At 39.3% G+C, this 21682-nt stretch overlaps 1 long non-coding RNA gene across 20 annotated transcripts in view; it reads right to left on the minus strand.

Moving 5' to 3' along the window:
* The window catches only part of LOC103163206, a 96026-nt gene that overhangs the window by 63154 nt on the left and 11190 nt on the right, over positions 1-21682 (minus strand). For 14 of the 20 annotated variants that reach the window (XR_003485715.2, XR_003485713.1, XR_004770047.1 and 11 more), the window contains exons 2-8: positions 16291-16390; positions 11111-11220; positions 10412-10464; positions 9085-9123; positions 8620-8681; positions 7075-7195; positions 4488-4603 (exon numbers count right to left, since the gene is read on the minus strand). This is a non-coding gene — a long non-coding RNA (uncharacterized LOC103163206). Of the gene's footprint in view, positions 1-174; positions 3313-4487; positions 4604-7074; positions 7196-8619; positions 8682-9084; positions 9124-10411; positions 10465-11110; positions 11221-14817; positions 15102-16290; positions 16391-21682 lie in introns of those variants that run through there. The other 6 variants (XR_004770056.1, XR_004770055.1, XR_004770054.1 and 3 more) reach the window with 4 other exon arrangements.

The following is a 21682-nucleotide window of genomic DNA, read 5'->3' on the forward strand; positions in this document are numbered from 1 at the left end:
ATTGGATGCCCCTAGAGCTAGAGTTACAGATGGTTGTCAGCTGCCCAACAAGGATGCTGGGAACCAAACCTTTTTAGTTTGTTTGTTCTGGGTTTTTGTTTGTTTGTTTGTTTGTTTGTTTTTGTCCTTTTTTTGAGATAGAGTCTTTCTGTGTAGCCCTGGCTGTCCTGGAACTCACTCTGTAGACCAGGCTGGCATTGAACTCACAGAAATCCACTAGCCTCTGCCTCCCAAAAGTGCTGGGATAAAGGCACGTGCCACCACTACCAGGTCCACTCAACTTTTTGAAAGCTCAAGTTCATACAAAAATCTACATACAAATTATTGTAGTACTTTTGGACATGGACATTATCCTTCAATATTATCCAATATACAAAAAAAAATAATTTTATTGTTACTATAGTCCAAATTGTCTTCATAATAGACCTTAAGTAAGTGATGAAACATATTATGTTCAAGAAATACTCTATATTATTAATCAAATAAATACAATATGTTAGCACATAAAGTAAATAATATAGGATAATAATTAATACAAATATGCAATATGAATGACACTTCTATAAAGTTACTCTATAAGAGAAAACCTAAAACAGGGTAAAATTTTATAGAATTATTTTTAAAATCTACACATGGTAATAAGGACAATACTGATGGTACTCTGTGTTAAGAAATTAGCTATCAGTTGTAAAAATTTATTATAAAATTAAAACAATTAAGTAAAGGCACATGATTGATCAAGTAAACCAACAGGAGAGAAAGCCCAGACATAAGTACATTTGTGTGTGAATGGGCCACAATAGCTTAGCACAGCAAACCTGTGCAAAAAGAGTGATGCAGTCACGGGATGCTCAAAGGCAACCAGTTCTGCATTAAAAAAAAATTAGATCTCACTTCTCCAAGAGATCAGTTCCAAAGATGTTAAGTCACTAGATGGGAGAAGCAAAAGTAAACTTAAAAACAGTAGAAAAGATGTCTTTGTGATCTTAGTGTCCAATAGGAACTTTTTAAACACAAGAATGATGATCTGTAGAGAATAAATTGATTTTCTTATATTCAAAGGTCTATTCACCAAGAGATAGAGAAATCAGATTGAAGAAATAAGCCATAGTATCAAAGAAGATGTTTTCAACATACATAATATAAAGACAATTTGTAATACAAAATGGACTGCCAGGCTCACATGTTGTACTCTCAGGTTCCCACATGGTGGCACTATTCTGTAAGGTGGAGCAGAGTTGAAGGGTGGGGCCTATCTGAAAGAAATTGGTGACTGAGGATGCACTTTGAAGCAGTAACTCTTTAGTGACCCAGTCCTCTGTCTCTGCTGCCTCCACCATAGGTAAGGAAGGCCCTTTGTCACACACTCCCACTGCCATGATGTTCTGCTCAAGCAAATGGGTCAAGCAAACAAGGACCTAACACTATGAGAGCATGTGCCCAAATAAAACTCCCCCTGCCTTGAGCTGGAGTACAAAATGTAAGTAGCACAATTAGTATTTAATGGTAGATAATTTCATAAAAAAGCAAGAAAGGGGCAAGCAAAACAATGGGTCAGCAGGACAATGATTAAAGTATATCTGTGGGGTAGTTTACAGAAGTCAAATGGAATGAATCTTTTAAAGTGTTAACCCTGACCCCCCCCACTGCCCCTCACTACCTGTGGTGGGTGGGAGTGCTGGCCCTACCCTTCTCCCAGCTGCAGCAGGGAGAACAGGTCCTGCACCTTGCCTGGGCAAAATAGTAGAGCTGGTTCTGGTAGTATGGGCACCATAAAGCATGAGAACCGGAGAACTGGCCCACTCCTTACTTAAGTCTGCTACAGAAGTAAGCTAAGCCAAGGCAGTGCTGGAGAGCTTGCCCTGTTGGTGTCAACGAGAGAAAGCTGGCAGGCTGACCAACCCAACTACCACCCAGGCCCAGAACCAGGGCTATGAGTTGTCTCCCCGCCAACATCCACCTCAACTATGGACAGCTGGAGCATGTGACAGGGCCAGACCTGCAGATCCAAAGCTTCAGGATCTCCATGACACAGACAACAATAGGATATCCAAGAGGAGTTTCAGTGAAGGCCCAGTTTGAAAGGTGTAACAGAAGCCAGAGGCTTCTAACTGGACCAATGACTCATTGCAATGAACACTAACAAGTAAAGATGAATGGACTAAAAGGTATATTGTGTGACTTACTCTGTCACACTTCAGCCTACACACTAAGGTGTGTGTGTGTGTTTTTATTGTTGTTGTTGTTGTTTGAGGTTTTGTTTGTTTTGTTTTGTTTTCCTTTTGAATTTTGTTTTATTTTGGAAGGATTGCCAGGGCAGAGAGTGTATATGAAAAGATAGGGAGATGGATCGAATCAGGGTGCATGATGTGAAACCCACAAAGAATCAATTAATACAAACGTGCGATTAAAATAAAAAAGTGCTAACCCTGGCATAGCGGAATTGTAAATGAAGAAAGCGCTGAAGAATCACTGCCCAGTCCTTTATAACAATGTGCTTTCTGCAGAGACTGACAATACCAAGGGACACCGGACAAGGACAGGAGCAGTCCTCCTGTGGACACACAAAGGCTAGGACCCAGCAAATTCGTTTGGGCCATATCCTTAACCTGAAGATGCATAACCCTCACACACCAGTACATATTTGTAGCTCCGTCTGTCACTGCTTTTCTTTGTGGATCCCAGCTCTGTGTCTATGGCTACTTTGAACCAGTCAGTCTGTCAGAGCCTCTTGATTTACAGTGAAAAATAATTACAATAATACCTAACAGAGTGATGGCATGAATTTGTGATTTTTCTCTTAGCAGAGGAAATGGGGTAATGAGAAATGCAGAAACCACTCAATAAACGGAAACTATTATTACCTGGGTGCAGCACATCGGCACCCTGGAGAGTTGTCCCTTGAAGCTAATTATCCTGAAGCCTTGCCTGTATTTGCAGTGCAGATGGCATTTTCTCAAGAGGACGCATAGTAGCTGTCTAAAGCCTCTGGGGCCCCAGACTCCTTGTCACTTGTGTTTATGTGGAGGGCATGTAGCACATGTCCTTAGTCAACTGACATTTGGTTAATATTTGCACATCCAGCACAATTATCAGAGAAACACTGCTTTATTATTGGAAGTGGGGGAGTCCGTTGTAGTCAGGAACTAATTCTAGGCTGGTTTTTAAGTGAAGTGAGTAAACGGGCTATTTGAGACGCCTTAGAGGTTTTTAATAACTTTCCTTTGCTGCTATAAACTGCCCTGTTGCTCTTGGACCCACTTACACTTTGTACCAACTGGCAGCCTGGAGGTTGTTACTGTGCTGTGTTGCCTACAGAAAAAAGGAAAAACTAAATATGTACCTTATTAAAGGTAAGCAATAGACACGGATATTCTTTTTACTTTTATCATCCAATCTGGTCCTCCAAATCATATCCCACAGTGCCACTGAAGGAGAGCCCTTCTCGGCTTCACAGACACTACCAAATTTATGTTTTTATCCCTTTTGCCCCAAATTTGACGATTTGTACTCAGAGAGGGAGGAAATCGTGTGTAAACAATTAGCATGGCATCTGCCCTAATGGTCTTTTCCCTTTCGTCTATTTAGTCACAAACAAATATATAAACTAATGAAGAACTATTAGAGAGAATGATCTTTAAATAGACCACTGTTGGGCTGAATTCCAAAGACAAAAGCAGAGATACATGCTGGCTGGCAAGCCCTTCGCACGCTCATCTCAGCCCCTCCAAACCAGAGAGAATGACGGATAAAATGTCTCAAAAGACCACATCTTTGAGAAAAATCCTAGTTTCTACCTTTTGTCTCTATTTTCTTTTTTTTTTTTTTTTGTCTTCACTTTTCCCATGTTTTGCTCTTTTGAGACAAAGAGACTTTCCTGGGCTTAAACTGTTCATTTTGGTTAAGCAATTGAGAGAAAAGCAATACAACCTGTACAGCAAACACCTTTTTAAAGCTCAGAACAGATTACAATACAACCTAGTGGCCAAACTAGAAATAGCATCACCTTAGGTAAGGCCTTTCACAGACACACGGCAGAGAGAGAGGAAGGAGAAAAATACCCAACCTGACTTCCCATATCATAAGCCAGCCCCCTTGTTTTCAAGCCTGGCTGAGTTCCCGCTTAGTCTAACAAAGCTGCTAAGGTCGCGGGGTCAGAAATGCAACATTCCAGAAGCACATTAGAAAAGCAACAGCAAGAATTGTTATATTGATGTTAAGAAAAATATTAATATAGCAAATGTATTAAAGGACAAATAACGTAATGTTGAAGGCTACAATTCACAGCGAAGGATGATAACATTCAAGAGCCATATACCCCATAGATACCAAATTATTACATATAAAAGAAATTGAATAACATACTACATACAAGGTGTTTTAAATGCATATATACTACTAGCCAGCTTTGATGTGGATGACTTGATAAATGAAGAACATGCCTCAAAGTCATACCCAATACTTTCCTCATTGCTGTTCCCACGTACCTGACAAAAAGCAACTCAAAGGAGAAAGGATTTGTTTGTAACTCGTAGATTGAAGGGATCCAGTTCATCACGGCAGGGAGCACATAGCAGCAGGCACGTGAGGCAGCTTATCACATCTGTTCCCAGTCAGGAAGCAAAGAGTGAGTGGGAAGTAAGGTTAGCAAATCACAAACCTAGTCGTCCATGGTGACCTACCTCATCCCATAAGACTCCACCTCCTAAAATTTCTACAACCTTCCAGGATGGCACCACCCATCTGGGAACCACGTGTGTAACACTTGAGCCTGCCAGGCACTTTTTACATTCAGACTACAGAGAGGTATACATTATAGGTACACACTATAATCCAGAACTTAAAATGTACTAGAAGTAAATGTTTTAAGTAAACATGGATCACATAAAAATTGACTACACTCAAGCCTGTATAGAAAATCAATGAGGGCCTCATCAGGTAAAGGCACTTGCTACTGAAAGGCCCCAACTCAACCCAGCCTGATACCCACCAGCATGTATTTAAAAATCACTCTGGCTACACACAGAGCTCTTGGGAAAAAGAACACATGAAATGGTCAGTCATGATGACCAGTCTCTGGAAATTGTTATTATTACTAGTTTCCAAGGAATGTTATTACCTTCAACAACTGTCTGATCCAAAAATTGTAATGTGTTATCCTGCTCCAGAGCACCCATGTTTTGAAAATAAGTATAAACCACTCTGTTCCCAGAAAAACCACTAGCTGTCCCATGGCCTTGCAGGTGTAAAAACCAAAATAACATTCCAAACCCCTCGTGGGCAAAATTGTAAGTTCAGTTCCCAACCATCAGTAAATGTCTCATGTATGTTATAGCCAATCAATGTGTTGTCACACTCCTGCCTAGTGACCAAAGAGGTATAAAAACTGTTTGCTTTAGAAACTCGGGGTCATTCTCTTCCCAGTGAATGACCCCCAACATATTGAAATAAAATACTTTTGCTTTTGCATCAAACTTGTGTCCTGTGAGTGACTCTGTAGGGTGTGTCTCCAGAGGTTGGACCCCTCTTTTGGGCCCTACACTACCAATCCTGAAGGCATGAGTTCAATTCCCTGAGCCCACACACGAACATGGTGGAAGGTGAGAACCAGCTCTTTCACGTTGCCCTCTGAAACTTATTCACACCATAGAGTGCACACTCTCAGATACCCATAAACAGAAATAAGTGTGAAATTACAAAATAAAAATCAATCAACAAAAAGTCTAACAGAAATAGCTTTACAATATTAACATAAATAATATCATATACTTTGGCCATAATACAAAAACTATAAACTAATAATGATTGTTTTAAGAGATTCTTCTATTTGCAATGTTTTCAAATGATATTAAGCAACTTTTGCATTAAAAAAGATAAAAACCAAACTGGTAGGAAATAATGACAATAAAACAATGACTCTGGACAAATGACAAGTTGTGGCTCAGAGAAGGAATAAAATATTATATTAATCATAATCTAGATTTACTTGTTAAGAGAAACTTACCTTGGAATTCTAGAAAAGATGAACAAATAAACCAAACAAATCACATGATAAAAAAGAACAAACGCTTAACATCAAAAGATTAGTGAGCTAAAGAGCATAAAGAGAAATCTTATACCATCAATAAAACCAAATTGTGCTTCTGTGTGTGTGTGTGTGTGTGCATACATGTGTGTATGAATATGCGTGTATATATATGAGTGTGTGTGTGTGTGTGTGTATGTGCATGTGTGTGTGTGTGATGTTAGAGATAGAATCCAGGGCCTTGTACGTATTAAGCAAGGACTTTACCACTGACTTACATCCCCAGTCCAAAATCTAGCTGTATCTTAAATAGAATACAGAATTTATATACAAAAGTAAGAAAGTATATAATCAAAGTATATAATCTTGGCAAATAAATCTTTCTTCATTTTTTAGTTACTTTTTAATTTTTTAAATATTTTTCATACAATATCTTTTCATCATATTTTTACTTCCCCCAATTCCTCTCATATCCTTCTCACATCCCTACTCACCCAACTCCATGTTCTCTGTCTGTCTCCGTCTCTCTGTCTCTCTGTCTCTCTCTCTGTCTCTCTCTCTCTGTCTGTCTCTCTCTGTCTCTCTCTCTCTGTCTCTCTCTGTCTCTGTCTCTGTCTCTCTCTCTGTCTCTCTCTCTCTCTCTCTCTCACTTTCTCTCTCTCTCTCATAGGTTAGTCCTGAACATGAGGCCTGCCCTTAAGTGTTATTGATAAACACAGTGTCCTTTGGACAAACATGATTTTCCCTTTCCCAACAGGTACCAATTGCAAATAACTTCTTCCTTAGGATAGGACTTTGTGCTCATATCCCCTTCTTCATGCTGGTACTTTTTTCTTGGTTGAATTTGTGCAGCCCTTGTACATGTCATTATACTGTCTAATTCATATGTTCATGAGTCCTGTTGCATCTGAAAGACAGTCTTCTTGGAGTAACCTACCAGCTCTGGCTCTTACAATCTTCCTGCCTCCTATGAACAAATTTCTGAGCAATGAGAGGAGGTTTTTAATGAAGACATACTATTTAGAACTAAGTACTCCAAAGTCACTTACTGTCTACCGTTGTTCAACTTTGGGTCTCTATGTTAATTACCATATACTTCTAGAAGAAGCTTCATGAAGACAAAAAGCCAATATACAGCAAAGGACTCCATCATTCAAGCAAAGTAGCAACCTACAGAATGAGAAAAATCTTTACCAATTATATATCTGACAGAAGGTTAGTATCTAGAATATACAAAGAATCCAAAAACCTGAACATCGAGGAAACAAATAACCCAATTTTAAAATGGGGTACAGAACTAAACAGAAAATTCTTAAAAGATGAAACTGAAATAGCTGTGAAACACTTTTAAGATATTCAACATCCTTAGCCATCAAAGAAATGAATAATAGAACTACTTTGAGATTTCATCTTACCCGAGTCAGAATGGCTACAATCAACAAAACAAATGACAGCAGATGCTAGTGAAGATTCAGGAAAAGGATAACACTTACTCCTTGCTGGTGGGAATGCAAAATGGTATAACCACTGTGAAACCAACATGGTGGTTCCCCAAAAAGATGAAAATCAGTCTACCACAAGATCCATCTATACCACTCTAGAACATATACTCAAAAGACTCTACATCTTACTATAGAGATACTTGTTCATCAGTGTTCACTGATACTCTCCCTATTCATAATAGAAATTTGAAACAGCCTAGATGTCCATCACCTTATGAATGGATCTTGAAAATGTGCCATATTTACACAATGCAATATTTTCATCTGTTAGGAGAAAATGAAATTACAAAATATGCTGATAAATGGATGAATCTAAAAACATCATCCTTGGCAAAGTAATCCAGGCACAAAAGAATAATTTTTGCATGTTTTCTCTTATATGTAGATGTTACCCTTTAAGCTACAAATATGTGTGTTTTATTCAGAATATCCACAGAGTTTAGGTGGTTCATAAAGGAATGTGGGCCAGGGAGGATCTTGCAAGGAAGAGGAAGTAGAACACAGTATTATAAGGAGATAATGGGAAAACTAGAATAGGAGGATTAAATGTGAATGGAGTGAGGAGATCAAGGTAGAGAAGGGAATGTGGAGACTTCTGAAAACCCATATGAAAACTCAAGAACCTTCCTAAACTATATACAAATATAAAAGGAATTGAAATGAGTTACCATAAAATTGGAGTGATGATAACTCAATTGGACACCATATGCCTCTCAGTAATATCCCCCAAACCAGGAATGGGTTACATCTTGTTGAATCATTGGCCAAAGAGGTCCCATACAATGCCCCCTCCAACCATAAGCTATTGCCAGTGCTATTGGTTGCCCTCCACAACTTGAGGGTAAGACCCTATTGCTGAAGAATCCACTTATTTATATCACTAAACATGAAGAAATTATGTGGTGTACAACTAGAATCTTCACCTCTACCAACTAGTATTTGTAGCACTGGAATGTACTATACACACTACTGTAGAACAGCAATTATCAGTCTCACCAAGCTATGAACCTTTCATCCTACAACAACACAATTGCAAGTTATAATGGTGCAATAGTGGCACAAATGTTATGGAAGAAACCAACGAAATTTTACCAGCTTTAAGGTCCACTTCATGAGATAGAACCATACTTGACACTGCTAAAGTAGCCATGAACCTGAGATTGGATAGGTCATAGGTCATAGGGGAAAACTTAGTACTATTATTCTAAATGAACATGCAATAAAATGACTTCTAATGACATACTGCTACACTCATAGAGAAGAACATTGCTCAGTCCTCATCAGAGAAACAAGAAAAATTTTACAACAGATTAAAAAAATGAGTTCTTTATCCAAACTGATCCCAGAAAAAGATAAATCTCTTCAGAACATTTAAATACACATCCTCTTACAAAAAAGCACCAGCATGATTTTTATCATAAAATAATCTTAATTCATTTTCCCCTTTTTAAATTTAAATTAGGAACAAGCTTGTTTTACATGGCAATTCCAATTCCCTCTCCCTCGCCTCCTCCTCTGCCCCCCACCAACCCCCTAGCCCATTCCCTTTCTGCTCACCAGGGAGAATGAGGCCTTCCATGGGGGAATCTTCGAAGTCTGTCATATTAAAAATAATATTAATTCTTAAACTACAATTAGTACTTAAATATAGAAGAAAACTTCCCATTATTTTGAATTACATGTTACTGACCAACAACTTGAAAAGACTGCACATTACATTCCACCCCCTTCTGTTCATGTGTGTGTATGTAGATGTGTGTGTTTGTGCATGTGTGTGTATGGCCATGTAAGTGTGTTCATGTATGTATGTGCATGCATGTTTGTGTGTGCATAGATGTTCATGTGTGTTTGTGTGTGCATAGATATTCATGTGTGTTTGTGGGTGGGTGGGTGTAGGCGTGTGTGTGTGTGTGTGTGTGTGTGTGTGTGTGTGTGTGTAATCTCTGAAGAAATGAGTATATGCATCTTTATGTTTCTGGTAAAGATCTTGGTGAAGACTAGATAGAAATGTGGCCTAGATCACTTGACCTATTACACTGAAATGCCCCTCCCATTCACAAATCTGTTCATTCAAGAGCTGTGTGTGAAAAGCACCATGCCTGACCTAGAGGTGTTGTGTATAGCAGCAGAGATTACACATTCATTAACACCTGTTTGAATTCTAATGGGCTTCAACTCACACTTTAGGAAACAGACTGCAGTCACATGCTGCATATACATACTGTCTGCTAGGATGGGATCAATTACAAAGTCAGAGAGGAATTTTTACAAAGAAACACATGTGCTCTGTGAAGAATTCCGAAGAATGTTATGCATGTTTACTTAATGCTAAGCACTCCAAGTATGTTTTCTAATTAAAGAAATTTAAAGGTCTATTTCTACATTATATATATGTATATGTGTGTTTATATATATGTATATATGTATGTATAATTGCTTACTATGTGCTTTGATGTCAAGCCAATTAGCTTGTATTTTGCATGTAATCAGAAAAGCATAAATCAATACAAAATTTGTTAAATCATTTAATTTTCTCTTGCTAGTTCAAGAGATAGGCATTAATTCCAAAGTAACAAAAGCCTTTCAGAAATCCTGAAATTGCCTTTTTCTTGCTTGCTCAAAGAATAATTTTTGTTGGCGCATCGTTAACAGTGAATGCAGTCAATATGTAATTGTATGTGCTGTTGATGTAAAGCTAGATGGGGGACTGTATGGACTCACTTAATAGCATTCTGTTCAGATAGAAAAGAAATAAATAGTATAAGTTCTCCAGATACCATTCATGACTATAATAAATCACAGGAGAGGACAAATATGAATACATTTCCCTCTCAGAAAGAAACATAAAGTTCTAGTTAATTTCAGATGTCAGTCTACTGCTGACCTCTTCCCTTCTCTCTCTACTCCTGCTGATTTGCTCTGTCAGGACCTGTTTACCTAAAAAGAAGTTGAGGGAGAGACAAGTTATTTTGATACATGATAACCACTCTGATAAAATAAAAAACATTGGAGACAGGGAAATTGAACACACTGGAGAAAATAGGACTGACTGATTTACAGAAGATTCAATGTGTCACCTATCCCCTCAGATATAGTCACTGTTTATGGGGATGTTGACTCAAATAACTGTAATTTTTAAGAATTTTAGTACAACTAAGGATATACTATGACTATGAAAGAAATTCCTTTCCTGGTCCCCTTTCTGTTGGTTTTGCCCTAAAACCAGTTTTGGAGTTGTTATAAATCATATACATTGAGCCAGATGATAGACAGATAGATGGATAGATAGAAGACTGACAGATGTAAATTTTTTAAACTATGTGAAAATGCCATTTTATAAGTCAAAATAGTTAACCATGTATGTGGAAGTCGTCCTATATATAAATTAATAAATAGAGATAAACCAATATAAGGCTTTAAAATGTCAAACAGCAATTTACAAACAAATTGAAACATTCACACAATCAGATAGTAGCCAAGTCAAGTTGCAAATCATTTCATCCCAAACTTATTTCAGGTACTAAACTGAAAGCTTAATTAGATAGACAACATATTTAGAATTGCATTTCCATGTCTAACTTACGTTTCCATTTTAGGATCTCAAAAGTAAAATATCCGTCAAATCTATAAGGAGTCAATTCACTGCCAAGTAAACCAAAATCAAGGGTTCCAGAAAATGACTCTTCCTCTCACCTGTTTGCAAGGGCAGTAATGAGAACACAGTTACAGCAGAGACTTTTTTTTTTTTCACTGAAATTTAAACTATGCCCCAGACGGGAAGATACATAATGTAAAATAAAAACCTACTGTATAATAATCCTTTGCCTCCATCCTACTAGACAAGCTAGCCTGCATTCTTAACCCAAAGGTGTCTGGATTTTCTCAAGCCACAGTGACCAGTGTCATCTATTTTATGAAGAAAGCCGATGTTCAGGAAAGGGGAGTGCCTGTTTATGGTCCAATGGTGAGTTCTCTGCCAATGACCAGGTTTGCTTTCCTGCTCCTTAAGAAGCATTTCTTTTATTGCCACATAGGATCGTCAGACTTATGCAGATGGACCAGATAATCTAAGAATCTCTGCTTCTTGAAGTTTTTGTATAGCTCCACCTTGAGGTCACTTGTGTTGCATTGGCTCAAACATATATATATGGATATAATGTATTTTGTTCCATCTATCCCCACTCCTTCCCCTCCAATTTCTTCCCATGTCTGCCCCTCGACTTTGTTTGTCTCAGCCCTCTGTATCTGGCTTATGAGGGTTAGACATAAGAAGACGCTTAGAGGCCTTCACTCATCTATGTAAAACATCTATGTATTTGTTTGTTAGCTATTTGTTTAGAACAGAAGCTGCATGGGCTAATGGTTTGCAAATGTCTTTGAGGGAGTACTGTTTTAAAGTGATTTTAAAGCAGTAAGGTGACTCCATTGAAGACCAGAATCCAACATAGTCATCCAGTATGAATGCAGCACTCTCCCATGAAGGGAAATGTAGCTGTGTACAAAACTCACCTCCCCACTAGGAAGACATCTAGTGGAAAACCCTATTGATTTCACTCACATTCCCGCCACAAAGGTACTAAAGTAAGTTGAGAGTCTGATAAGCTAAGCCAGAGGATGTGAGCCACAAACCGAACACCTCCAATATAAAATTGTGTCAGGTTCGCCTCCATCCACTATGGTCTATTTGGATAGTATGTGAGAAACTATTGATCTTGAAGATGACAGATAACTACAGAGTAACAACATCCAGGAGGGGCATGAACAGACATCCATAGACCTCCTACCTCTGGTTTCTATAGCTAAACACAAGCTTTTCTGGGAAGAAACATTGGCTTCCTTGTTTTTATATTTATCAAACCTTATACTTTAAAAGTCACGTATGATGATCAGAGATTTAAAAAAAGATGGATTTTATTACATGTGAACTGAGGCCATGTCAACAGGACACATGACATTGATGATTGACTCAAATTCACTGTGATTTCCCAGCCCATTTAACTAGCTCTTACGTTCATTTACAGAAAGAGTTTTGGCAATAGCTTCCACTTGTCGGCAGTTTTTAAAATATTGTCAGAAAAAAAGAAATGGAGGAAATCTAAAAAGAATGAAATAACTGGAGCAAGTTATATTTGTATATTTTTAGAGAGTTGTTGCCTTCCTTTGAAGGCAGTTTGCGGTGATAATAGTATACACATTTCTTATATTTGCCTGTGCCTGAGATCTGCCCTGGTCTGGCTGCTGCCACTCTCCTGTAAACATTGTAAAAAGGAACTGCTGCCACAAGGAATCGTCTTCAAGACAGGCCACTCCACTGAAGCACGTGGCACAGTGGCAGCTCGGGTAAGGGAAAGAAAACACATTATCTCGTCTGAAGAATTACTAAATGTATGATGATGCTTTTCTCCTTAGTAAGAGAGATGATGGGGTGAGTAATAATTGCTATTATTGTTAGCATTTGTGTTGAGCACCTAACCAGCACTTCTTAGTAGAAGCTCTGAATTGGGCATGAAGTACACTGAAGGTTTTCCTAAACAGCAAGCAGCACAGTGTGGTGTCAGCCTCAAAGCTTTGCATAGGGATAAACAAAAGCCACTGGAGGAAAAGACTGTCACCTACTGCCTTACAGCCTGGGTTCTCTCCCCAGCAGTGCTCATCACTGGTAGAGCTTGAAATTCTAACTCATACAGCAATCGGGCAGCTGACAGGCTCTTAAATTGGGCAGCAGAGGCAGTCACTGAGTCCTGAGCAAAATAAAGCATGCTAGACAGAGCTTTCAGGGGTCTGAGGGATCGATACGTCTGCCCATGGTCTGCGCGTCGGTGTGCCTCCCAAGAAGCTTGCTGCTGGCTCAACCAAAACCAGAGAAATAATCTAAGTGTGAAATTTTGCGCAGACCTGAAAACCAAAGAGTATTTAACCGTAATTTGGAAAAAAAAAAAAGCAAAACAAAACTTCTAATTCAATTCAGGGAAACTCTTTCTTTCCTTGATGAGTGTGGGTGATGTCTGCCATCCAATAATGAGAGCAGAAATATATGAAAGATAATTTGAAATAAGCTAAATTGTCACATAACCTGCAGTGACCGTAATAAAGTTTGTGCTTAGTGTCCAACATATAATGATGCAGTCTTAACCCATACAACACGTTTTCAAGCAAATGCCACTAATGAGGAAGTTAAACAGCATTTTAAAATGTCGCTCCAGCAGCAAGGTTTCTGAATTACTCAAAAAAAGTAAGGTGTGACTTAAAAGGCTTGCTTTATTCATGTATATATTCATTCATTGCATAGTTATGGAAGTCCATGATTTGCTAGCATCTAAGGAAGAGTAAGGGGACAAATGTGTACAGAATCAGGTCTCTGCCTGTGAGGAAATAAATGAACAGCTCGGGGCTATCTAATTGTCATTGCTTGACTTTTAATATAAAAAACCCCATGCATTGTCATCCTATATACAATGTGCTCTATTTGTCCAGAGACTACAGATGTATTCCTTCAAATGTGCTGAGAGCATAAAGAAGGATTTCCAGGCCCAGTGAACAGGTACCAGACTCTGAAGTCATCCACATTGCAGCTCACAGGCTGAGGTTGGGTGTAGGTCGCCTAGGCCAAGCTTGTGGAACAGTTTGCTCCACAGGCCCCCTATGATTGTGGTTCACAGCTAGAGTGAAAATCATACTGTAGGGAGATGTAAATGGACAGTAAGGCAGCCTAGGGTTTGTCCTAGTGACCTGCCAGCACCCTGTGCTTCCAGGCACCAGTTAGTTAGCCCTTTGGTATCTGTCTCCTCAAATAGAAACTGAGAGATCCTGAGCCAAATGAGCAGCATGTTCCCTTTAATTCACTCAAGCACAATAGGGACTGTGCTCCATTACTCCTAAGTAGGTATGCAAATACCTTTCTAATCTGATGTCAGCAGTTTAATTGCCCTTAATGGAAAGATTTAAGAATCCAGAAATGACATTGCGGTCTGAAGCATTTTTTTAAACCTGTTCGCTAGTAGTAAATGAGCTACATTATACACAGAGTGTAACTTCAGAGCTTACTCTCAAAACACAATAGCAAATAACAGAGACATGATCTTCCTATTCCACATTGAAACACAAATGTCAAAAGCAACCATTGTATTGATTACTCAATTGTACATACTATGCCTCCCAGAAATGCCATGCTTCATTGTCAAGTCACAACTGGGAGTCTATTCTTAAATTGTATGGGTCATTATATATGAAATTCTCCTCTTACTGTTTAGATTTGCTTCCAGATAACACCTTATCTCTAGGATTTCTCACCTAAGATGCAAACGTCCCCGAGAGAGTTCACCGTGGTAAACCACGAGCCAAGAAGTGCAAATGCAGACGTTGTAAATGGTCACGATCACGGAAGACACAAAGAAAGGAAATGTGAAGTGTGCTGCTTTGGGGAGACTTTCAGCACAGAGAAGCCTGGGCAGAGGCCAAATGAAAGTCTTGCATTCACAAAAGGGAGACTTGGCCGCAGCAAGAAGTCCAAAAGTGAGTAGACTGGGAGAAGGCAGAGCAGCTTGCCCTTGTTACCGCTGTTCCAGGGGTGAGCCCTGAAGTCAAATGTTTGTCATCTAGTCAGTAAAACCCGAGGTGAGTGAACTCTTCCCAGCTAATCCCGAAACATTTTAATTACTGAGCCATGTTCATGGACATGTCAAGAGTATTTGAAATTAAATGAGATATTGCACATGAAATGATTTGCATCGACTCTTGAGTATGAAACAGATGGCATTGTTTTTATCTGATGGAGAAAACAAGGGTAAAGGGCTTTGGCGGATAAAGGGAAAGGAAGTAGCTGTGTAAATATATAAAATTGTAGCTGGCAGCATAAGCTAATTTAGTCCCCAAAGGCAATTTTGCCCTTTCTTAATCATAACATCAATCTTCCACTTCTGAACAGAAACATAGGTGGATCTGAGAGCCTTTCCCTGCCTGAAAATAGCAGAGAAATAAAACGAAAACAGGGTCCTCCCAGAGAAAGGGGCCATGGTGGTTTGAATAAGAATGGCCCCATAAGTTCATATATTTGAATACTTCGTCATTAGAGAGTGGTACTATTAGGAGGTGTGTCCTTCTCCAGGTAGGTGCTGTCTTGTGGAGGAAGTGTGTCATGGGGGTGGACTTTAGAGTTTCAAATGCTCAATCCAGGTCCAGTGTCTCTGTTTCTGTCCTTCTCTATCTCTCTGTGAAGTAAACCTCTGAACTGTAAGCCAGCCCCAATAAAGTCTTCCTTTACAAGAGTTGCCATGGTCATGATGTCTCTTCACAGCAACAGAACACTGCCTAAGACACAGGCTAAGGGACCAGCTGATGCCAGGGTGCTTAGAAAACATGAGGCGGTCTCTGTTTGAGGTAGAAAAAAAGTAAATTCCAACTATCAGCTAGAATATAGAGTAAGTTCCAAATACCAGCTCAAATTTACAACTACCCAGCATCCATTTGTACAATGACCTGGGGGCAGGCGTTCTGAGATTAACTTTGGGCCTCCCATTTGTGGGTAATAAATGCTATGTGACTTTCCACGTGTCTATGCAGCCATCTCTTTGGCAATTAGGAAGAGACTTTGAAACACACTCTCTCTGAGCTGATTTTAGAATATTGAAAAGCAGCCCTCCATTCTCCATAGCTGCACTAGTCTTTGAAGCCTTTCTACAATCAAGAAATTTAATAGGCATAACGTGACGCCAACCCCTGAGGGAAGAAAGAATTCTAATTCACATTGCAAGTTTGAGTACTCACCTTCCATAACTTTCTGGTAATACAAACTTAGGTGTATGACACTTGAGTTTGCAGAACAATTCTAAACATTGCATCACATTAGACCAAAGTCAGCAGTTTCCTGAAAAGGCAAATGTTGTTTCTTAGTTTTTACAAATGAAGCAAAGTAATTTGAATCTTTCACAAGAATTGCTATGTGAATAGTAGACAGAAACTCTGTCTGCTTTCGTGTAAATCTGCAACTATTCCAAAAGAAAATGTTTAGCTTTTTTTTAAAAAAAAAAAAACTGGATATCTTTGTCAAATGTTTATAGTGTGTCATTCTACTTCACCTGTGCAGACTTCAAAACACAAATTAAAATGCATCAAGTCATCTGAGAGCTAAATTAACAGTCCTATCTCACGTTAGACTAACTATAACAGTACCTGAGGAACCTGCAACCTCACTAGGAATCAAATTATAGATGAAGGATTTGTGAATGACAGGATTAAAATGCTGCAATATAAATTCATATGCTCCTTGAGAGAATAAAAAGTTCAATTACTAAATATTGTGAATTTTGTATTTCCTTAAGAAGGCATAGAAAATTGAAACATATTTTCACCACAGGGAAATAGCAAATTATTAGTTAGTTTCAGTTTAACGAACTGTAATTAATTAATCACAGTTCACTATTTAGAGGAAGAGCTCCTGAATGAACATACAAATGATAGCATAGTGGACCTTTGTTGAATCACCAATCCCCAGCATTTGTCCCCAGTGTATGTATCTGTGTGATTTGACCCAAGAGAAAAGCAAAGTCACTGAGCAAAAGTGAATAGCTATGTTAAAATTTAATACAGCAAATAAAAATAAATTTAATTCATGATTTTGCCTGAGATGGCTCACTTGGTAAATGCTTGCCTAGAAAACACAGAGACCACAGCTCCATCCCCAAAATCCATGTAAAACGCCAACCATGCGCCAGAAACCGTGTTGATGTCTGTGATCTGTGCTGCCGCCAGGGACCAGGTTGAGGTCTATGATCTGTGCTGTCAACCAAAAACCCTGTGTAACTCCATGCTGCTGCCGAATGCCATAGGCAGCTTCTTTTGCAATAGTATTGATGACTACAGACTCATAACTAAGAGAGACATTGGATGTCTCTATTACAACCTCTTTTCTCCCACACACCCACACCTTCCCCCCGCCAAAAAAAAAAAAAAAGTCCAGACAGGAAGCTATTGAAAAGAGTCCTTTAAAATTTTGACAGAGATGCTGAAGTGTAGCTCTTCATGGTTGATGGCTTCTAGGGTTGGAGGTAGACTCCATTTTCTTTAAGGGACTGGCCACTGGGAGTTTGACCATGCTCCAATGAGTATGTGGGCAACACAAATTGGACTTGATGGGAATTTTTTTGCTTGGTTGGTTTTGTTCTTTTCTTTTGGCAGGGGGAAGGGTGAAGGGTGGAAGGGTGGACCCAGGAGGAATGGAAAGTATGTGTGACCGGAGTGCACTGTATGGAATTCCCAAAATTAATAAAAATATTATGTTGGGGGGCAGCAGCCAGGCATGGTGGTATGTTTATAATCTCCGCGCTGAGCAGAGATTCAGCCAGCTTAGTCCACTTAGAAAGTTCCAGGCCAGTAAGAAAGCCTGTCTCAAAGAAAAGAAAATACTGTAAACAATGCCTGAGGAACAACAAAGGGAGGCTGGCCTTTGACTTCCATGTACGCATGTACACACCCACATACACTCATATACATACACACACATGCACCCCCACCCATGGATATACGCACACACATGAATTACACACCCACCCACAAAAACATTCTTCCAAATTGGATTCTATTCTACCTAAAAGCAACAGCACCAGCAAGATGCCTCAAGAGGTAAAGGTGCTAAGTACCCAAAAGTGGCCCAGGGCTTGACCTCAAACCCATGGTAGGAGGAGAGAAGTGACTCTCACAAGTTGGCCTTTGACTTCCACATATGCGCTGCAGCATAAATGTGCCTGTACTCACACACATACATCACAGAGACAGAGAGAGAGAGAGAGAGAGAGAGAGAGAGAGAGAGAGACTAGTAATAAACAGCAATAATAAAGTAATAAAAAGCACATATGAATGTCTAAGTGAGATCTGTTCAGAGGAGCAGCCATAGATCAGAAGTAAATGACAATAGATACCAGCGGCAGTTGCACATGCAGTATGTGAGTATAACAGTCCAAACCACAGTCCTCCTAGATAATTAATCCTGCTCCCACTCAGAAGATATCTAAGAAGGATATGCACATTGTGATGCATGGTTTTATGACAACTTTATACAATAGTCATTGAACAAGAGAGAACTCAACTGAGAAAAATTCCTCCGTAAGATCAGGCTGTAGGCAAATCTATAGGGCATTTTCTTAATTAATGATTGATGTGGAAGTGTCCAGCCCACTGTGAATGGTGCTACCATCAGGATGGTGGTCCTGGGTGCTATAAGAAAGCAGGCTGAGCTGATGTGGCAGACTTTTATGATCCCCCTTAGAAGGCCTCACCCTCCCTGGGGAGCAGAAGGGGGATGGGATAGGGGGTTGGTGGGGAGCATGGAAGGATGGGAGGGAGAGGGAACTGGAATTGGTATGTAAAATAAGATTGTTTCCAATTTAAATAACCAAAAAATCTAGAAATAAAAAGAAATCAAACCATGGGAGGGGAGAACTGGGAGATGAAGATAGTAACTATCTTTTTCTATGGTCTCTGCTTCAGTTCCTGCCTCTAGATTCCTGCCTTGAGTTCCTGCCTTGATTTCCCTGGATGATGAACAAGTTGGAAGATGCAATATACCCTGCCCTTCCCAAATTACTTTTGGTCACGGTCTTTTATCACAGAAACAGAACCTCTGCTATGATGCATATGGGTTTCTTCAGCTGTATATTGCATCAGTTAGAAGATCTCTTGGCTGAAGTTTTCCCTTATTTTTGTTTACAAATGATTACGTAATTTCGTATAAGGAAAAAGGAAGGGCATTAGCACATTAGCAATTCTAGCACTCTTTTCTCTGGTGGAATACAGGGAAACAATCCCTGGAGACTAATTCCCTCCAGATGACTGAATAAAACAGTTCTGAGACTGTGACCCTGGCTGGTGACAAACCAACCTCCCCAGATGATTTCCACTCTGACAGTACAGCACGTCCCACAAAGCAACAGCCAATTTAACATCACAATGCTCCTTAAAGATTCAGTGTGTATATTTCTAAAATATGTAAAAACGTTATTAATATGGCTTTAATATGGATGCCTTGACTGAAATTGGATTCAAATCACAATATATTAAGAAAGCAAAATCTCTTCATGGTACCTAACATGGCATAAAGTTTATATTACAAAATTCCGTGATAATGCCTCCAATCAGGTAGCTTGGGCAATAAGTGTTCACATTGCTTTATGATTTTCAGACATGTTTATTTTAGTTTCTTTGAATGTTTTTTGTAGTCAGGAAGTTGCAGCATTTAGACACTAAAATTAACAAATTGCCTTGGGTTTACAATTCTGTTCGTTGCTTTTCTTGGCAATCTCAGAACAGTTTGTGAAATTCAGTTCTAATTAAAGTTGACAAAATATTTTAGACCACTGGACACACCACTTGTGTCATTTTCCCAGCCAATTTCAAATGGAAAACATGTTACTGCTTTGCACACAGCTTTGTCGTATAGTGCTTACTCGGTGAGCTCAAATGGTTCTTAAAAAAAAAAAAAAAAAAAAACACTAAGGTTATTGGTAGGTGGACACATGACAGTTTTTGACAAAGCAAATGAAGAATGGACATACTTTAAAGTATCAATTTCTTTTCCTCAAAAAAAATAATGTTAATGTTAGCTTTCTGGGGCAAACTACAAAAAGACCTTAGACTTTGTCTTCAGGGTCTATGTGGTCCTGCATTTCCTACATTGTTTGTGGAAAAGATTAGCTAAAAAGACCCTTTCAAGTACATGATCAGTGACGTATAGAATAGAAAAAAATGGTCTCAATGTCTTGAAGTCTAGATTCATGTTATAATGCCGCATAAAAATAATGTGCAGTGTTCATTTTAATGGCGCTTCTAAGTAGTTTTAGCTACCTATGACTTTAGAGCCACTGAAAGAATAATTATAATAAGTAAAAAAAAGTACACGTGCATAAATCAATACAGAAAAGGGAAATCAGACTTTGGTTTTTGAATTTGCCTTCCAAGTCTCTTTAAAGGTACATGAATGTATCCCATGTAAAGACAAGAAGCAAGCCTAATAAGATCTGAGAGTGGAAATAGGGGTACCAGGACATAGAGAAAAAGTCATTGTGAGAATTTCTAGCCTCCTAGCAAAACCTGAGTATTCCCATTAAATATACTGATTTATCTCCACCTCTATAGAGCAGTTTCCCCACTTAGCCTTCATTCTTTGTTCTGCCTTTGGGAATACATGATGTTTCCCAAAAAACAAGGATGGCATTTATGTTGTTATCCAGTAACTGGCTATTTATGCCAGTAGCAGTTGGGCCCAAGTAAATACCTCAGGGCTTACTTAGTACTCCCACCCACCAGATGGAACAGGAGCCTGTGTGTAAAGGCGTGCAGTTGGACTGAGCCCAGCTAGCACTAATGTGGAGGGCAGTAACCAGAGAGTAAAGGGAGGTTGAAGCCAGGCAGTCAAGAGGACAGTTAGCCAGCACTAAGGAAGTTCAGGGGGGATAATCAAGTTTCCAGTAATAAGACAAAACAAAGATTGTGTGTGCAATGTGTTCCGGTAAGGTGAACTCTGAGGTTGGCTCAAAAAAGGCTCAGAAGCCCAAGTTTAAGGAAGCTCTCTTGCCATTCAGAGGGCAGTTGGGAGTGGAGTGGGGTGGGGGAGAGGGTCACTACTGCTGGGAGGTAAGCAAGAAGGGAACAGGAATGGGACCTTGTCTGGGCAGTTCTGGAATCCTGGGATACTGCCAAATGGGAAAGCAGAGAGTATAGTGAACGAATTCAGTCACAATTAGCTGTTCAGTGGGTGTAAAGATATGATGAGAATCAGTGAAGTTTAAAGTCACAAATGCTAAGGAAAATTGTAGTTAACAAGTACAAAGAAAAGGAAATGGGGAAAGAGGATAAGGAAGCCAAGGAGGAAGGAGAACAATCCCATGGATAAGAGGGAAGAAAAACACCAGGGATGACACAATGGGCATGGCAAAAGACAAAGCATTCACGAAGCTTAAGCAAGCAGATCAAAGCCAAATGACACATCAGTATTTCTTCCTTGCTAGGATAGATGTGAATTCCTTGCCCCTTGAACTGTTTTGGAGTTAAAACTGGAGGCTGAAGACCAGAAGCTGTTATCTCTAGAGTTCTAACAGCTTAGACCCTGGGATGCATGCATGCTACCCTCTGTCTTCCTTACTGGGTGAAACCCATGAGTAGTAGT

This window comes from Cricetulus griseus, chromosome 5 (genome assembly GCF_003668045.3).
Source record: "Cricetulus griseus strain 17A/GY chromosome 5, alternate assembly CriGri-PICRH-1.0, whole genome shotgun sequence".
In the NCBI taxonomy this organism is placed as follows: Eukaryota; Metazoa; Chordata; class Mammalia; order Rodentia; family Cricetidae; genus Cricetulus; species Cricetulus griseus.